Below are 18,705 nucleotides of genomic sequence, written 5' to 3' on the forward strand. Positions count from 1 at the left end.
GGTAAGATTCCGACTGAATCTGCTGTGCCTGAGCATCCAAAGCGGCAAAGTCCTACTTGGCCTGAGCTATCTGATCTCACAATTTCGTGACCTCTGCATTATGCTGATCTCGATTATCCGGGTTAACCTCTATGGTCAACAATGTCGTCCACCCATCCAATAAACCAGACAGGTCTTGAGCCGGCGGGCGCGCAAGGCTTCCTGCCCCGGCTGCCGTTGCCGCTGCTTATCCGGAAATTATCACTGCCGCGGTTGAGGAGTGCTGCGCGGGCTGCATACCGGCCATGAAGATCGCAACCCAGTTTGTCGGCTCAAGGGGTCCGGAATACTGTCGCCATCGGAACAACCTCCAAACCGGCCATCTTGCAGTTGGTACAGTGACTCGGTCTCACTGGTGGATGATTCGGCATCTGAATAGATAACCGTCTCACCGTCGGATACCGGTTCAGATTCTACACCATTGATGAATCCTACGAATGCACGCTTCATGGCGGGTTGAACCCGGGCGGGTCTTGCATGCTGAGCCGTCTCGATGAGGTTGGTGCAGATGTCCGGCTCAGGTCCCAGTTCGCCGATCTTGCCGATGAAGACATGAATTCCTCCGAAGGGGACCTGGTATCCGTACTCGATTGAGCCGGCGTCGGGGCCCTAGCCTTCGTCATCGATGTAGAGCTTGCCGCGACGACTCTTGGTCATCCGTCCCACTTCGTATCCCTTGAGTCCTTCGAAATTTCTCTCTAAGAACTTGGAACCATCGTGCGATAGCCCCATGGTGGGCGCAAACTGTCGTGGAATTGTCACGTCAGATGTCCTAGTGTGCGGACTTAGTCATGGAGCTATCACAACGAGATTAGCTTAAAGGGGTTAAACCGGACAAAGGACACTGGGAGTTTATACTTGTTCGGCCCCTTGCGGTGAAGGTAAAAGCCTACGATCTAGTTGAAGTGGAATTCCTAGGGTTTCGATAACCAGGGAGCGAATACGCGTAACCTGGCTCTCGAGTTGTTTTTTCTTGTCCCTAAACCGCCGCCGGGTCGTCCCTTTATATTCACAGGTTGACGCCCGTCGGTCTACTGAATCTTGAGGCCGGTTCATAAACGTGTCCGGTTCGGTATCTACTCTTTCCTACCTTACATCACAAGTTACATGCCTATGGCGGTTTATGTCTATGGGCCCTAACCCGCCTCTGGCCTTTGGGCCCCTTGTTATGTTTCCTTCATAAGTCATTGTCTTCTATAACTTCATGGGCTTCAATATTGGCAACTTCTCTGAGGATAAACCGGCCCCTCCAGGGCGGTTTATACCCACTAGTTATATCCCCAACAAGCGGCGACCTTGACCAAGCTCCATGTAGGTTAGTTCTTCCCCTTTCTTGTCATGTTTTGTCTCTGTTCTCAAATGAATTATTCATATTGTTGCGGAACATAGTAATTTCAAAAAAATTCCTACGCACAGGCAAGATCATGGTGATGCATAGCAACAAGCGGGGACAGTGAGTCCACGTACCCTCGTAGACCGAAAGCGGAAGCTTTAGCACAACGCGGTTGATGTAGTCGTACGTCTTCACAATCCGAACGATCCATGTACCGAACGTACGACACCTCCGAGTTCAGCACATGTTCAGCTCGATGAAATCCCGCGAACTCCGATCCAGCAGAGCTTCACAGGAGAGTTCCGTCAGCACTACAGCGTGATGACGGTGATGATGTTGCTACCGACGTAGGGCTTCGCCTAAGCATCGCTATGATATGACCGAGATGGAATATGGTGGAGGGGGGCACCGCACATGGCTGGGAGAGATCAACAGATCAACTTGTGTGTCCATGGGGTGCCCTCCTCCCCCGTATATAAAGGAGTAGAGGAGGGGAGAGGTCGGCCCTCTCTATGGCATGCCCTGGGGAATCCTACTCCCACCGGGAGTACGATTCCCCCCTTCCATGTAGTAGGAGTAGGAGTCAAGGAAAGGAAGAGAGAAGAGAAGGAAGGAGGGGGCGCAGCCCCTCCCCCTAGTCCAATTCGGACTAGGACTTGTGGGGCACGCGGCCTGCCTCTCCCTCTTTCCCTTAAAGCCCAATAAGGCCCATATACTCCCCGGCGAAGTCCCGTAACTCTCCGGTACTCCGATAAATATCGGAATCACTCGGAACATTTCCGATATCCGAATATAGTCGTCCAATATATCAATCTTTACGTATCGACCATTTAGAGACTCCTCATCATGTCCCCGATCACATCCGGGACTCCAAACTATCTTTGGTATATCAAAACACATAACTCATAATATAAATCGTCACCGAACGTTAAGCGTGCGGACCCTACGGGTTCGAGAACTATGTAGACATGACCGAGACACGTCTCCGGTCAATAACCAATAGTGGAACCTGGATGCTCATATTGGCTCCTACATATTCTATGAAGATCTTTATCGGTCAAACCGCATAACAACATATGTTGTTCCCTTTGTCATCAGTATGTTACTTGCCCGAGATTCGATCGTCGGTATCTCAATACCTAGTTCAATCTCGTTACCGGCAAGTCTCTTTACTCATTCCGTAATGCATCATCCCGCAACTAACTCATTAGTCACATTGCTTGAAAGGCTAATACTGATGTGCATTACCGAGAGGGCCCAGAGATACCTCTCCGACAACCGGAGTGACAAATTCTAATCTCGATCTATGCCAACTCAACAAACACCATTGGAGACACCTGTAGAGCACCTTTATAATCACCCAGTTACGTTGTGACGTTTGGTAGCACAGAAAGTGTTCCTCCGGTATTTAGGAGTTGCATAATCTCATAGTCATAGGAACATGTATAAGTCATGAAGAAAGCAATAGCAATATACTAAACGATCAAGTGCTAAGCTAATGGAATGGGTCAAGTCAATCACATCATTCTCTAATGATGTGATCCCGTTAATCATATAACAACTCATGTCTATGGCTAGGCGACTTAACCATCTTTGATTCAACGAGCTAGTCAAGTAGAGGCATACTAGTGACACTTTGTTTGTCTATGTACTCACACATGTACTAACTTTCCGATTAATACAATTCTAGCATGAATAATAAACATTTATCATGAAATAAGGAAATAAATAATAACTTTATTCTTGCCTCTAGAGCATATTTCCTTCACATATATTCAACAAACATAAAGAAAAATAATAATCTCACGTGTATCTATCAAATAAAATTGTGCAGCAAACTTGCAGTGAACTTCGCTGGTAGTGAATTTAATTGCTTATATGATGAATGCAGAAAGAATTTCTTAGAGATAGTAACAACTAACATGAAGTAAATCCGGTAGTCCATTGTTGATTAGAAATGTATGCTAATATGGCTCAGAGATGCAATAGAACAAAGGAAGGGTTGCACTTGAAGATCAAATAGGACAACTCTAAGCAGTCTATAGTCACAAATTGTTTGGGCCCTAGATCTCAAGCATCAACTCTAACAGGAAGGGAATAAAGTGAACTAACTTCACAAGAAACAAAAATATTGGATTTCTATTTATATGATATGGGAGTCATAGACAATTGACATGTGATGATATTTCATGCTTGTGATGTGGTAGATAAATGCATCTCCTCATCATCTTTCTATTCCCCTCCCTATCTCACAATCGTTTCTTCTTCGTGTGTTTCTCATGGGGCCAAGCACAATCATTGATATGAATAGTCATTAAAATATCAAATAACTACAACCAACAATCCATCATCTGCTCCAAATTTGACACGTGTGCTTATCATACATACCAGCAAAAAACAACTACAATGTTGCACTCATGATAAAATTTTGGAAGCACATTTCTCTCAAATCAGTATTAATGGTTCAGGAATTGACAAATGATTCTGTTAGTGTAACGAACACCAAATGGCATGGCACACACACACACCAATCTATTCGGGAGTGTTACATTAATCAGACAATTTGTTCAGCACATGGTAGCTATATAAATAGTCCAAATATCCTTCATGTTGACAGAAATTAGCAATGCTCACAACTACATACGAAATTGGCCAGAGACAATTTTCTAGCATCTTTCTATTTTTACACATTGTCGGATGCCAAGTTCCAAAGATTGAACTTCTTAACAAAGAAATGCCTTCATGTCCATGCAGGAGCTTTAGTGTCGATCTGGCTAATAAATTGCTCTGATGCTGGCGAGGAATCTTCCTTTCGAGCTTCTGTAGCCCCTCCGCCACACAGATCTGGCCTGGGCCTCAAGTTCCAAATAAGGAATAATGAAAAAATCATAATAAATGGCATGTTTGGACCTCATGGGCAATTAACTCAAAACAACGTAAAATTGGGAGGTTGGGCAGTGCCGCTCCTCTTTGCGGCAACATGAAGGTCTAATTACATGGGAGAGATATGGCAGGTTACACTAATATCAAGTAGAAGGACATGTACCCAATTTACATTGGAGGAGTCATGTATAACAGAAAAATATATAAAGCTAATGAACGTGAGATTATTCTTGACCTGATATGCTTCACAACTTGTAACCTGAAAACATAGTATACTTGACATGGCTATTGTAGAAGATAAGCATCAGATCAAGTTGATATAAGAGGTGTGCAAAAATAACAACGCACATACACAAGGGATAACCAACTAATTTTGTGACTATTAACAGGAAACATCACATGTGAAATAATCTAAAGTAGGTGGTCGCGGACATACACATGCACAATAATCTGAATATATACAATGCATAATTGGAAGCGTTAAATCCCTCCAATGGGTTGGCGTTGCACATCATAATATTTAGTCAACACATTAATCCTTATCATTGATGGCCGTTGTTGCACAATAAACAGAGTTGAGCATGGCAAGACCACATGACTGAACTACAGCTGCCACGATTCATCGACAAATGCCTGAAATGCTATAATAAGGTCACTTACCTAGTCGTGTCAGGATAGCATGTAGTGATCCACTCCTGGGATCATGCTCCAGTACAGGTACTTGGTCGACGAAACGATTGATGTAGTCCAAGAGTCCATTGCAGAGGGTTCATGTCATGCGAGTTCAACTCGCAGAAAATCTTCAAAATCTTAACAACATTGAATTGAAGGAAGAAGACATGGGAAAGCTGGATGTCCCTCAGGCACCCGGTTCTCCATCTCCATATGGCATATATGAACCTGCCATCCCTTGAACCTACCATCTGTTGAGTATACTGCAGCACGTACCACCATCGTGGAACACATGCCATCCATCATCAGCAAATTGTGATGTTATTCAAGTCATTGTCGCAACAAGCTGAAACTTACTTTTACGTGTACTTTATCCTGGGACAAACTTAGGCAGGGGGAGGCCTGACAGTGATGCCGATCCGGTGTTAGTGCCTTGCATCAGAACTTGAGGTGGCGGCGGCTGACGCTAGGGCAGTCGACGAGGACGTCGCAATTCGGTTGCCGCCAAAATAGTGTGAATAGCTGGATATCAATACATCAACACATCACTATTGAAGACACGTCAGACAAACCTCTAATTAGCAGTTGAGCGGGTTCTTGCCGACGGGCCTTACAGATATACGTGCCTCGCCCCCCAAGCCCACCAACAATGCATAGAAAGTTGGTCACGTGCCCCTGCCATCTACTCTCTCACGCACGCCAGAAAGACCCAAGCCCGTCTGAGGCACTGGACGAAACGGTTCTGTGCAACGACTGCACTAAGGGCCGTGGTCTCGACCTGGAGACCATACCCGCTACCTTGTATTAATCCCCGTCTTCATCCTCCTTGTCGGTAAAAAGATTCTTGCCGAAAACACCTAACAACTGATTAGTAAGATTGCAAACCATGGCACTCCAAAATCCAATCGCAATCAATATACATGATGGCAGATGACTCAATATAAGACCACAAGAAATAAACCAATTGCCAGAGACTAAAGTACAACAAAGGCTTCAGATTGCAAATAAAATTAAATTAAATGTGCTCCATTATTTTAGCTAAAATAACAGGAAAAGGTATTATTAGTTTTTCGCATTGCCAGTGACGTATATGCTTGTAACATAATCACAGTCTCTTCAAAATTAACACATCACTTCTCATTTTAGAAAGTTTTGAGTGATACATGCATATAAATATAAGACTGAACTCAATTTCCAATAATGTGAGCTTTACTGAACTAATGGATAGTGTGATGCATTCCCCAATCACTTGACTTTGAAATTTCAGAAATGGGAAGATTACAACTAACCAGTTGAAAGAAACTTCAGTCAAAGATGCCAGTACAACTCCACCGAAATATGGTACGAGAGAACCTACTACCAGTAAATAAGATGTCTACAAGAATAAAACAACATAAGTATCTTTTTCTGCGTATTTCATTTGTCAGTACGGACCACTTACGAAAGCTTGAAATAAAATACCTGTCCAAGGAACAAGACAGAGAGTAGACAAGGGCACCATGGTGTGCGTCAAGGAGACAACCACCTTTCCCAAACTCAGTTTCCTGTTTGTGTGTCTTGAGCCTTCAGGGACAATGTTCTTTTTCCTTCTTTTTCCTTCCTCATTTAGTGCCAATAGCAGGTGGGTTGGCGTTTGATTGATGTGCCTCAGCTTTCTTCTGGAAAAGCACATTGGCTCAGCTTCAGCATCACATGTATTTAAGTGAAGAAGAATAAGAAACGATAACACACGATATATATGTCCATACTTTAGTCTGTCAAAGTAATATTTTTGAAAGTTTTGTTTAGCTATTGAATTTATAAGTCAAACATATATTATAACATTAAAAGCGTCTTCTGCTGCTCCATCAAAAATAGTCCAGAAATAGCAAGCAAGTGAACAAAATACAGTGATGTGTCTGTAGATTGTCAGGATTCATCATTGCATGTCATTTTTCTCTGGATACTACATATGCAAGGACATGATATTGATATGCCAACATTTCTGAATAAGCGCCATATTTTCAATTATGCTAAAACTCAAAAAAATACATAAGCTCGGAAAATCCATGAAGGAAAGAAAACTCGGAAAATACAGAAGTTCTAAAACATGCAGACTTTTGTTCATAGTAAATCAGTACCTACCCATCAATACTACTTGTTTATTTTGATGAACTGTCAAACCTGTAAGGAATTTGTTTACCTCTATAAATTACAGAAATAACATTATGAAAAATGCATTTAAGTACAGAGTTATAGGTAACTAACATGAATTTTATCTTGTAGGCCCCTGTATATATCTGTCTCAAGTCTTAACAGCTCCAGCTCTTAGACAAACATAAAAAGAATGTTAAATTCAAATGCCTTAGAAAACCACATGAATCAAATTATGTATCGACCTAAACAACTATCAAGTCACACACCAAAAATGTCTATTACAGGAAAGGAATTTTGTTGCTTCCCTCCAACACAAATTGTAATCAAATTCTGACAAAAGAATGAATTACCACAGTGATCAATCACCTGAAGGACTTGAAATCACAGTGATCAATCTACATTCTTCCTCAGGTCTTTACTTTGAAACTGGGTTTGCCATGTTGCTTACAGAAGAGAAATGCTAGAATCAGAAACTTCAGGTCTCTAGCAAGTCCAAAGTCAAACAATTTCAGAAGTTACGTCCAGTTCATTTCTCTAACTAAGCCAAAACTAATCAAGGCAACTCACATGTGGGGAAATCCTCAAATTTTTGCAGTCCCAACTTAGAACTGAGAGAACTAAGTGAAACTAGCACCTTTCTTCTACGCACCATGTATGAAAGAAAAATAAGAGTGTCACTTGGCTTCACCATATTACCTATATTTTGTTAGCCCTGCGACGCAAGTTGAGAGGTGAGAGCTGATTCATTTTTCAAGAGAATTAGTCAAACTCTAATATCTTCCCCATGTACTGAACTTTGTCGAGATGAGATGATTCAGTTGCCTAGTTTACAAAGGTTAGATGATCTGATTTGATCAATTTTCCACTAAAACTAAATATCATTAAACTTTGGTTCAACTAAGCAGGGTGACATTCTGGGAGGCGTGGTGAACTTTTCTTCAGAGGTAGTTTTATGTTTCTTGCTTTTCACCTCTGCATTTTGAGCACCACCCAAATTTATTTAACAATAAAATACTTACAGTACTAAACCTGACCATTCCTTGAGAATACACAACAGGAATCATCAATATTTTCACCAACGGTCTGTTTGCCTCTAATTAATGAGAACCACGCATGTTGAGTTTCCTTCTTCTAGGGGCCCAAGATAAGGTGCCGGCAAAATAAGTCCCAAACTAAGGTACACTACGGAAACAAAATATCCAAAATCGTGTTAAAAATATGTTATAAAGCAGCAAATGCCAACACTCTGTTCTACTCTTTTCGTAATCAAGAAAAGCACCAAGAGAGGACGAAGCCAAGTATGCATAGCAGATGAGTAAGTGGTCCTAGAAATGACAATACATTTACAATTTAATATCAAAGATATCAAGAACGTGTTCTGTCTACAAGTACATATGTGATACGTCTCCAACGTATCTATAATTTTTGATTGTTCCATGCTATTATATTACCCGTTTTGGATGTTTATGGGCTTTATTTTACACATTTATATCATTTTTGGGGCTAACCTACTAACCGGAGGCCCAGCCCGTATTGCTGTTTTTTGCCTATTTCAGTGTTTCAAAGAAAAGGAGTATCAAACGGAGTCCAAACGGAATGAAACCTTCAGAGCGTTATTTTTGGAACAAATGTGATCCAGAGGACGTGGAGTGCAAGTCAAGAAGCATCCGAGGCGGCCACGAGGGTGGAGGGCACGCCCACCCCTACAGGGCGCGCCCCCCTATCTCGTGGGCCCCTCGGGCGTCCACCTACGTACTTCTTCCTCCTCTATATACCCACGTACCCCGGAAACATCAGGGGAGCCGACGAAAAACTATTTCCACCGCCGTAACCTTCTGTATCCGCGAGATCCCATCTTGGAGCCTTCGTCGGTGCTCCGACGGAGGCGGAATCGAGCATGGAGGGCTTGTACATCAACACCATAGCCCCTCCAATGAGTTTTGAGTATTTTACCATAGACCTTCGGGTCCATAGTTATTAGCTAGATGGCTTCTTCTCTCTTTTTGGATCTCAATACCATGTTCTCCTCGATCTTCTTGGAGATCTTTTCGATGCAACTCTTTGTGCGGTGTGTTTGCCGAGATCCGATGAATTGTGGGTTTATGATCAAGTTTATCTTTGACAAATATTTGAATCTCCTCAGAATTCTTTTATGTGTGATTAAGTTATCTTTGCAAGTCTCTTCGAATTATGAGTTTGGTTTGGCCTACTAGATTGATCTTTCTTGCAACGGGAGAAGTGCTTAGCTTTGGGTTCAATCTTGCGGTGTCCTTTCCAAGTGACAGCAGGGGCAGCAAGGCATGTATTTTATTGTTGCCATCGAGGATAAAAAGATGGGGTTTATATCATATTGCATGAGTTTGTCCCTCTACCTCATGTCATCTTTCTTAATGCGTTACTCTGTTCTTTATGTACTTAATACTCTACATGCATGCTGGATAGCGGTTGATATGTGGAGTAATAGTAGTAGATGCAGGCAGGAGTCGGTCTACTTGTTGCGGACGTGATGCCTATATACATGATCATGCCTAGATAATCTCATAATTATTCGCTTTTCTATCAATTGCTCGACAGTAATTTGTTCACCCACCGTAATACTTATGCTATCTTGAGATAAGCCACTAGTGAAACCTGTGGCCCCGGGTCTATCTTTTATCATATAAGCTTTCAATCTACTTTTATTTGCATCTTTACTTTTCCAATCTATATTATAAAAATACCACAAATATATTTATCTTATCATACTATCTCTATCAGATCTCACTTTTGCAAGTGGTCGTGAAGGGATTGACAACCCCTTTATTGCGTTGGTTGCGAGTTCTTTGTTTGTTTGTGTAGGTGCATGAGACTTTTGAGGAGACTCCTACTAGATTGATACCATGGTTATCAAAAACTGAGGGAAATACTTCCGCTACTATTGCTGCATCACCCTTTCCTCTTCAAGGAAAACCAATGCAAGCTCAAGACGTAGCAATATGCACTTTAATTGCTTACTTCTAGGCTTCAGCATGTAATCTATTTCCAGGAACCTCGTTCAGCTAGCAAGATTTCTCGCATGATATTATTTTTTAGAACCATATAGACTCAGTAACAATCAAAGTCAAAGAATGGTTGCCTATGGTGGAAAATCACAGTAACAAGATTTCTAGACTTAGTAACAATATTGTCAAGCATCCGAGTATCTTTGTTTTGATAATCAGGTTACATGTGGTGGATAAACAGGTGCAGGCGCTCATTATTTAGGTGAGTGCAGATTTCCAAGTATCAGCACAAGAAACTCTTTTGTTGTAATATACTCTAGCTATGCCTGAAACAACTAGGATTATTGGAATGGCTTGCTCAACAAATTGTTACCCGAGTATTCACCTTCGTCTATTTTGAACAAATGGGCTGGATAGATTAATTAGTACTTCCAGAATGAAAATAAGATCACATGTGAAGAAAATAATATTCAAACCTTCTTTCTCCGACACTATGAGAAATTTAGCTCTCTCACATATATAGATGAATGCATTATGATAAAGTTTATCCCAACCATGAGAGATTGAGATTTACTCAATAGGATAGCTAAAACTTATAAGCAACCATTTTACAAATGTAATAAAGAACTAAAGTGCACTCTCAAGTTACCTTTACCATAGTTTCTACAGAGGCCAATCCAATACCTCCCTGAATTGTTTAGCCCAGCACTGCTGGCCTCTTTTCCTTCATCCATATCACCTTACAATGTAGGAAACTCCACTAAAATATTAATGTATATGAAAATCAGCATTCAAGCAGTTATAATTTAGTAATGAACAATTAGGGTACTAAATAATATATTGCAATAGCTTATTAGGGTTAGGCCTCCGCAGTGTAGATGTCTCAGACAGTTACTGAAAGTGGCTATCAACCATGAATAAATCGTTTCTCGCTTCATGGGCCAACTCTTACCAGAAATAGTGTCTGCTTCTAAATTCGGTGTGCGGAACACAACAGGTCGCGTGTCAGTTTATTGCTTGCTGAACATACCACCCAAAAATGGCTCCACTACAAAAATGACTTCACCGGTACTACCACCCATCTCTCTCACCATCATATCAGGCAGGCAGGCGGGCAGGCAATCTACAGACTCATCTCTTTCCACTATTGTTCTAGCCGGCATGCAGCAAACATTTCATTTCCCTGTCTAATTTTGGGAATTTTAGGCCTACCACTCTTGTGCACCATACTGACAAAATAGAAGACAAAAAACGTCCAATTTTTCACCTTGAATGATAATCATGTTTTACAAATGCAATTATGATTTGGAGCAGAAATTATGCATGTTTGGGAATTTATTAGTGGTAAGTAAGAGAAGAGGTTAATTATTATTACCGCGAGGACTTTATCGTACTCAGAGATGATGAAGGGGACGTAGTCGTGGATCTCGAACTGCTGGGATCTAGTGAAGAAGGGCACGAGGTAGTAGTTGTTGAAGAAGTCGTTGCCGCCGAGCGTGATGTGAAAGAAATATGCCCTAGAGGCAATAATAAAGTTATTATTTATTTCCTTGTTTCATGATAAATGTTTATTATTCATGCTAGAATTGTATTAATTGGAAACTTAATACATGTGTGAATACATGGACAAAACATATTGTCCCTAGTATGCCTCTACTTGACTAGCTCATTAATCAAAGATGGTTATGTTTCCTAACCATAGACATGTATTGTCATTTGATGAACACGATCAGATCATTAGGACAATCATGTGATGGACATAACCCATTCGTTAGCTTAGCATTATGATCGTTACAGTTTCATTGCTACTGCTTTCTTCATGACTTATACATGTTCCTCAGACTATGAGCTTATGCAACTCTCGAATACTGGAGGAACACTTTGTGTACTACCAAACGTCACAACGAAAATGGGTGATTATAAAGGTGCTCTATAGGTGTCCTCGAAGGTGTTTGTTGGGTTGGCATAGTTCGAGATTAGGATTTGTCACGCCGTGTTTTGGAGAGGTATCTCTGGGCCCTCTCGGTAGTTCTCATCACTATAAGCCTTGCAAGCATTTTAACTAATGAGTTAGTTGCGGGATGAAGTATTATGGAATGAGTAAAGAGACTTTCCGGTAACGAGATTGAACAAGGTATAATGATACCAACGATCGAATCTCGAACAAGTAACATACCGATGACAAAGGGAACAACGTATGTTGCTATGTGGTTTGACCGATAAAAATCTTCGTATAATATGTAGGAGCCAATATGAGCATTTAGGTTCCGTTATTGGTTATTGACCGGAGATGTGTCTCAGTCATGTCTACATAGTTCTCGAACTCGTAGGGTCCGCACGCTTAATGTTCGATGACAATATGTAATATGAGTTATGTGTTTTTGATGACCGGAGTTTGTTCGGAGTCCCGAATGATATCACGTACATGACAAGGAGTCTCAAAATGGTCAAGACATAAATATTGATATATTGGATGGCTATATTCAGACACCGAAAGTGTTCTGGAAAAGTTTCGGATAAAACCGGAGTGCCGGAGCACTATTAGGGAAAACCCTAGCAGTAGCGGGGGTTTAATGCCTATCAGTAGCGCGGGGAACCATGCTACTAGTAAGGCGCTATAGCTAAAGGTTAGCAGTAGTGTGGGTTAGACCATGCTACTGCTATATCGACTTAGTAGTAGCGCTTTCTACAATGAGCGCTACTGGTAATTAGTAGTAGCGCTTCTCCCAGCACGCGCTAGTACTATTATTCTGTATTTTACTTCTTTTTTATTTCATGTTGTATTCATACACCTTTATACATGTTTCATACCGCAACAATATAGAGATTTTTTTACATCATAATGAGTTATTACATCACTAGGAGAAAGAACCGCGGATTAGTTTCAAGTGGATGTCCATCATAATACATTCTTTCACCCAATGATATAATAAATATCATCATCATCATCATATCATTAACAACTTATCATCATAATACATTATTGTCATATTACACCTCCTCATGATCATCGCTTTCATAAATGAGACATCACATAGCAAGTTGGTCACTAGTCATAATCACAACTACTCCTGATCAATAACTCTCATAAACATATTGTACCTCATAGGACCTACTACATTCTATTAGGACCTACTATATTCTCTTAGGTAAAATAGCATAAAACAAGATAGCCCCTGACTCTCCATTATGGATCATGGAGATTATCCTCTCTCCAATTCTTGCCTTTTGCACAATGTTGCTTCCAAGAACCTCCTTACAACTGTCCATACATTTTTTCTATTCTTTGATTATTATGTGTTCACTGGTTTTATAAATCCGGTATGGACAGGTGAGATTCGTAGGATGACCTGGCTATATATTCAAAACATCAAGGCGACCATTCTAATACACCAAATGAGGCACACAATCCATCGGGAATTTCTGTTGAAAAACATAGTAATAACTTCGTAGTTAGCAATGCAGTTCAGTTTTAGAAGTATGCAAAAGATGCACGGATGTCGTAATAGTAAAAAATCTTACCAGGGCATCTCCATGGAAGTTATCGTGGTTCAACACATGCACTAGTGGCACGTATTGACCATAATGTGGAGGAGTTTTATAATAGGCATTATAATTCTCAAGGTCAGTACAATATGCGACCAGATGATTTTTCTCCTAATAAGTTAACTCAGAGCCATCTGTGTAGTAGGTTATGTCTACCATCTTCCGCACATTCTTTGAAAAATGAAAATAAGAAATCAATGGAAATAAGCTATCAACTATTTTGAAATAAACAATATAAATTAGTTAATAACTATGTTTGAGAAACTCACATACACTACTGGAATCAGCTTCTTTGCCGTCCGCCATGGCGGACGGCGAAGGCACAGATCTCGGACGGCAAAGTCCTTTGCCGTCATCCAGCGGACGGCAAACCGTCCGGCTGAACACGTGCCAGCAAAGGCCATCTTTGCCATCTGCTTCGAAGAAACGGACGGCAAAGGATTGTGTCGTCCGCCATCCGAGGCCAGCAGACGGCAATGACGACGGATGGCAGCGGTGTGGGGTGAGATCCGTTAGGGGGTTAACGGCGCTCTTTGCCATCAGCTGACAGACGACAAAGAACTTAGCTAGGGCAGCACTGGGAAGCTGCCACGTGGCCAGCTATGTCGTTTGCCAGCAGACGGCATAGATGGCCCTGTTTGCCAGGCCTATTTGATCACTTTGCCCTCCGTTTGCAGACGGCAAAATGACCAAATAGGTTGTCAGTTTGCACAGGTGACTACCACGTGTCCTATTTGCCGTCTGCTAGCGGATGGCAAAGCTCTTTGACGTCCGCTAGCAGACGGCAAAGAGGCTACACATCCCCTGTTTTTACTTAAATCCAATTAATTAGACATGGTTTCAAACACCGATATACATGCATACATATCCAACATATCCAACAGCATGTCCAACAGCATATTTGATCAAATCCAACAACACAGTTCATCAAAGTCCAACATATCCATATATACATAACCACAAACAAGTTTCCAACAACATATCCATATAGACATACATATTCAAACAAGTTTTCATAAACAACAAGGAAGCACCAGAAGAATAGTACACTCCACGAATCCAAGCCTTCCTCATGTAAAGCAAATCTACAACTTGGGAAAGATGAAAGTTAAAAGAAGAAGAAGAAGAAGAAGAAGAAGAAGAAGAAGAAGACTAGTTAGAAGAAGAAGATTAGTTAGAAGAAGAAGAAGAAGCAGAAGAAGATCTTTTTTCTTCTCGTTCTTTTTCTCCTCTCCTCTTCTTTAATTATCTCCTTCTTCTTCTAACTATGGTAAGTAAAAAATGCCATTTTATTGCTAAGCTAGGAAAAAATGCTAAGTGTAGGTCATTTTAGAGCTAAGCTAGGTAAATAGGTCATTTTGGAGCTTAGTAAGGTTATTATGTCATTTTTGAGGAAAATAAGCTAAGTCTATATCATTTTGGACGTAACAAAGATTATCGTGCCATTTTTGACCTAAGTATGCTAAGTATGTCATAAATGAACTCAATAAGCTAAGTATAGCTCATTTTTTATATAACTTAGGTAATTATGCCATTTATGAGGAAAATAAGCTAAGTATCCATTTGTAAAGCAAAACATTAGAGAAAACTTAACCTCATCACAACAAATATGATGAAGATCGCAACTAAGGTGACAATTGATCCAACGGCATAATGATACCAAGCTTCATTATCAGTGGCATATTTTCGAATCCTCTTAAGCTTCAGGCGCATTGCATCCATCTTCAAGTGCATTGCATTCATGTTCACCTTGTGATCATCGATGACATCGGCAACATACAATTCCAATGTCATCTTCTCTTCTTCAATTCTTTTAATTTTTTCTTTCAAATACTCATTTTCTTTTTCAACTAAATTTAACTTCTCAACAAGAGGGTCGGTTTCAAATTCCGGTTCACATACTTCCTAGATTAAAATATCTCTATGTCAACTTGATGGCCATAATTGTCATAAATGCGAAATGCAACAAATAGTTATGAAAGAGAATTTACCACATCCGAATCATAAAGCGGGTGAGGGCCGACGGGGACGGACATCAAGACCATGGAACTATGTATAAGAAACAATCATACAAAGTAAGAAATTATACATACCAACTATATAAATCATACAAAGTACAACATAAAATTTTGAATACCTAATAATCACTATCGGTAATGACATGCTCATCATCATCATTAATAAATGCATCATCATCATCATAACTATCGGTAATGACATGCTCATCATCATCATTAATAAATGCATCATCATATGGAACGCCACCTTTACGTAATCGTTCAAGCATTGACATGTCATCTGCAGCAGTAACTTCTTCTTCTTCTGGCTCTTCTTGTTCTGGCTTAGGGTCGGATTCACTATCGTTGTCTTCTTCAATGTTCTGGGGTGGAGTAGAGCATTTCTTGAAACGTTTTTTGGCTAGACATATTTCTTTGAAGAATTCTCCTTCGTCATATGTGTCTTGGTTAATGTGACGTTCATAGTCCTCTTCATTGGGGGAGGTGGTCTGTTGGCTCGTCAACGTAGGTGGTGCAGAGTGTTTGACAACTCTACCTTTCATGAAGTTCTCCTTGTCTTTCCTAAACTTATGGCGAGGATCTAGAAACTGTCTATGCAAGTCGAAGAAACTATACTTGTGCCCCGCCGCCAGCCAATGAAACTCAAGAGCTCCCTTGCATGTGGGGCACGGGAATCTTCCATGCACACACCAGCCAACGAATAGCGCATACGCCGGCAAGTCATGCGTCGAGTACATGTACCAGGCACGCATTGTGAAGTTCTCTTTGCTACATGCGTCGTATGTCTTGAACTCATTATCCCAAGCTTCTTGCAATTCGTCCTTAAGAGGCTGCATGTACACATTCATATTCTTCCCCGGATAGTTGGGCCCTGGAATTATCAACGTCAGGAAAATGTTCTTTCTTTGCATAATCTGCCCGAGGGGAGATTGAGTGGAATGACAAACACGGGCCAATAGCTGTATGGGGCTGCCATCTGACCAAACACATTGAACCCATCTGTGTTGACGGTGACTCGAGGATGCCTTGGATCTACCGTTTTTTCCTTATGTAGTGCATCGAAGCGCTTCCACGCTTCACCATCCGATGTGTGCACCATAATCACATTCCCATCTGCATCTAGTTTGGTTCTCTTTCCCGTTTTGTGCCATGTCATCTGTGTGGCTGTCTCTTCGACCATGAAAAGACGTTGAAGTCTTGGTACGATTGGCATATACCGAAGAACATTAACGGTTATTTTGGTCTGTGTCTTCTCACCCATACCGTTGTCTACCACAACATACCTGGAAGAATTGCAAATGGGACAATAGTTCAAGTCCTCATACTGAAGCCTAAATAAGACACATCCTTTCTCACAGGCATGTATCTTCTCATAGGGCATCTTAAGAGCACGGAGGATTTTGTCTGACTGGTACAGGTTTGGAGGTACCACATGGCCTTTGGGTAGAAATCGTCCGAAAACTGTCACCATTGCGTCGTAGCATTCTCTGCCCAAGTTGAATTGAGCCTTCAATGCCATCCAGCTGACAAAGCTCAGTGTTCTCGTGAAGGCCTTTGCAGATTCCTCCATCTCCTTGTCCGAGTCCCGAGTATCGGTGTCAAAACGGCGGATCTCGGGTAGGGGGTCCCGATCTGTGCGTCTTAGGCTGATGGTAACAGGAAGCAAGGGACACAATGTTTAGCCAGGTTCGGGCCCTCTTGATGGAGGTAAAACCCTACTTCCTGCTTGATTAATATTGAAGATATGAGTAGTACAAGAGTAGATCTACCAGGAGATCGTAGAGGCTAAACCCTAAGAGCTAGCCTATGATGGTATGATTGTAATTGTGATCGACCTTCTAAGGACCATCCTCTCCGGTTTATATAGACACCGGATAGGGCTAGGGTTTACATGGAGTCGGTTACAAGAAAGGAAATATAATATCCGGATCACCAAGCTTGTCTTCCACGCAAACGAGAGTCCCATCCGGACACGGGCCGAAATCTTGAGTCTTGTATCTTCACGCTTCAATAGTCCGGATGATGTATATAGTCCGGCTCTCTGGATACCACCTAATCCAAGACTCCCTCAGTAGCCCCTAAACCAGGCTTCAATGACGATGAGTCCGGCGCACAGTCTTGTCTTCGGCATTGCAAGGCAGGTTCGTTCTCCGAATACTCCAATGTCATTATCGAACACGTAGACCGTGTCCGGATCTGCAAAATGATCTTCACATACCACCTAGAGAGAATGATACTTCAGCTGACAACTTTTTAGAGGACGTGATATGCCATTATAGCCAGGTCATTATTCGAACCATTTTTCCACAACCAGCCATAGTGCGTATTGTGAGGCGGTTTCCTTGACACGTCTTGTCAAAGCAGAGATCATGTCCACTTATCACGGGATTCTCATCAATACGGGAATGGGTAATCCCCCCGTGCCATCAATCGTGGCGCTTGGGAAGTAAGCGATTCTCAACAGGCTAGTGGGGAGGCGCACCGCTTTCGTCGCCTCTATAAAGGGATAAGAGTTCCCCATTCTTACCCGCGCCTTCTTCCTCCTCTGCCCACTCTTGCCTCCCCGAGCTCCAGCGCCCTAGTCCAAGTCTTCTCCGCACAGTTTAACATGTCCGGAGCAGGAGGCAAATGGGTGGCTTCCACCGTGAAGGAGAAGAACATCGCAAGTCTTCGGGCGGCCGAATAATTGACCGCAGACATAGCGCACCGGCTAACGGACGACGGGCAGGTCATTCCAACTCCAGGACCCCATGAGAGGGTCGTGTTTCTTGCCCACTTCATCCGTGGACTGGGGTTTCCACTCCACCCCTTCGTCCGCGGGCTCATGTTCGACTACGGGCTAGATTTCCATGATCTAGCCCCGAACTTCGTCCTCAACATCTCGGCGTTCATCGTCGTATGCGAGGCTTTCCTCCGCATCAAGCCTCATTTTGGCTTGTGGCTACAAACCTTCTGCGTGAAGCCGACGATCGTGAGCGGCCAACAAGCGGAGTGCGGAGGAGCCATGGTGGGTAAAATGCCTAACGTCACCTGGCTTGACGGCTCCTTTGCAGAAACCGTGAAGGGGTGGCAATCGGGGTGATTCTACATAACCGAG

At 42.0% G+C, this 18,705-nt stretch overlaps 1 long non-coding RNA gene across 1 annotated transcript; it reads right to left on the reverse strand.

Annotated features, from left to right (window-relative positions):
* Positions 1 to 7,190: 7,190 nt before the first annotated feature.
* On the reverse strand, positions 7,191 to 7,681 carry LOC123134053 (uncharacterized). Its single transcript, XR_006465485.1, has 3 exons — positions 7,631 to 7,681; positions 7,430 to 7,546; positions 7,191 to 7,233 (listed from the first exon to the last, which is right to left on the reverse strand). It is a non-coding gene; the product is annotated as an uncharacterized lncRNA (long non-coding RNA).
* Positions 7,682 to 18,705: the final 11,024 nt, after the last annotated feature.

This window comes from Triticum aestivum, chromosome 6B, assembly GCF_018294505.1.
Source record: "Triticum aestivum cultivar Chinese Spring chromosome 6B, IWGSC CS RefSeq v2.1, whole genome shotgun sequence".
Classification (NCBI taxonomy): Eukaryota; Viridiplantae; Streptophyta; class Magnoliopsida; order Poales; family Poaceae; genus Triticum; species Triticum aestivum.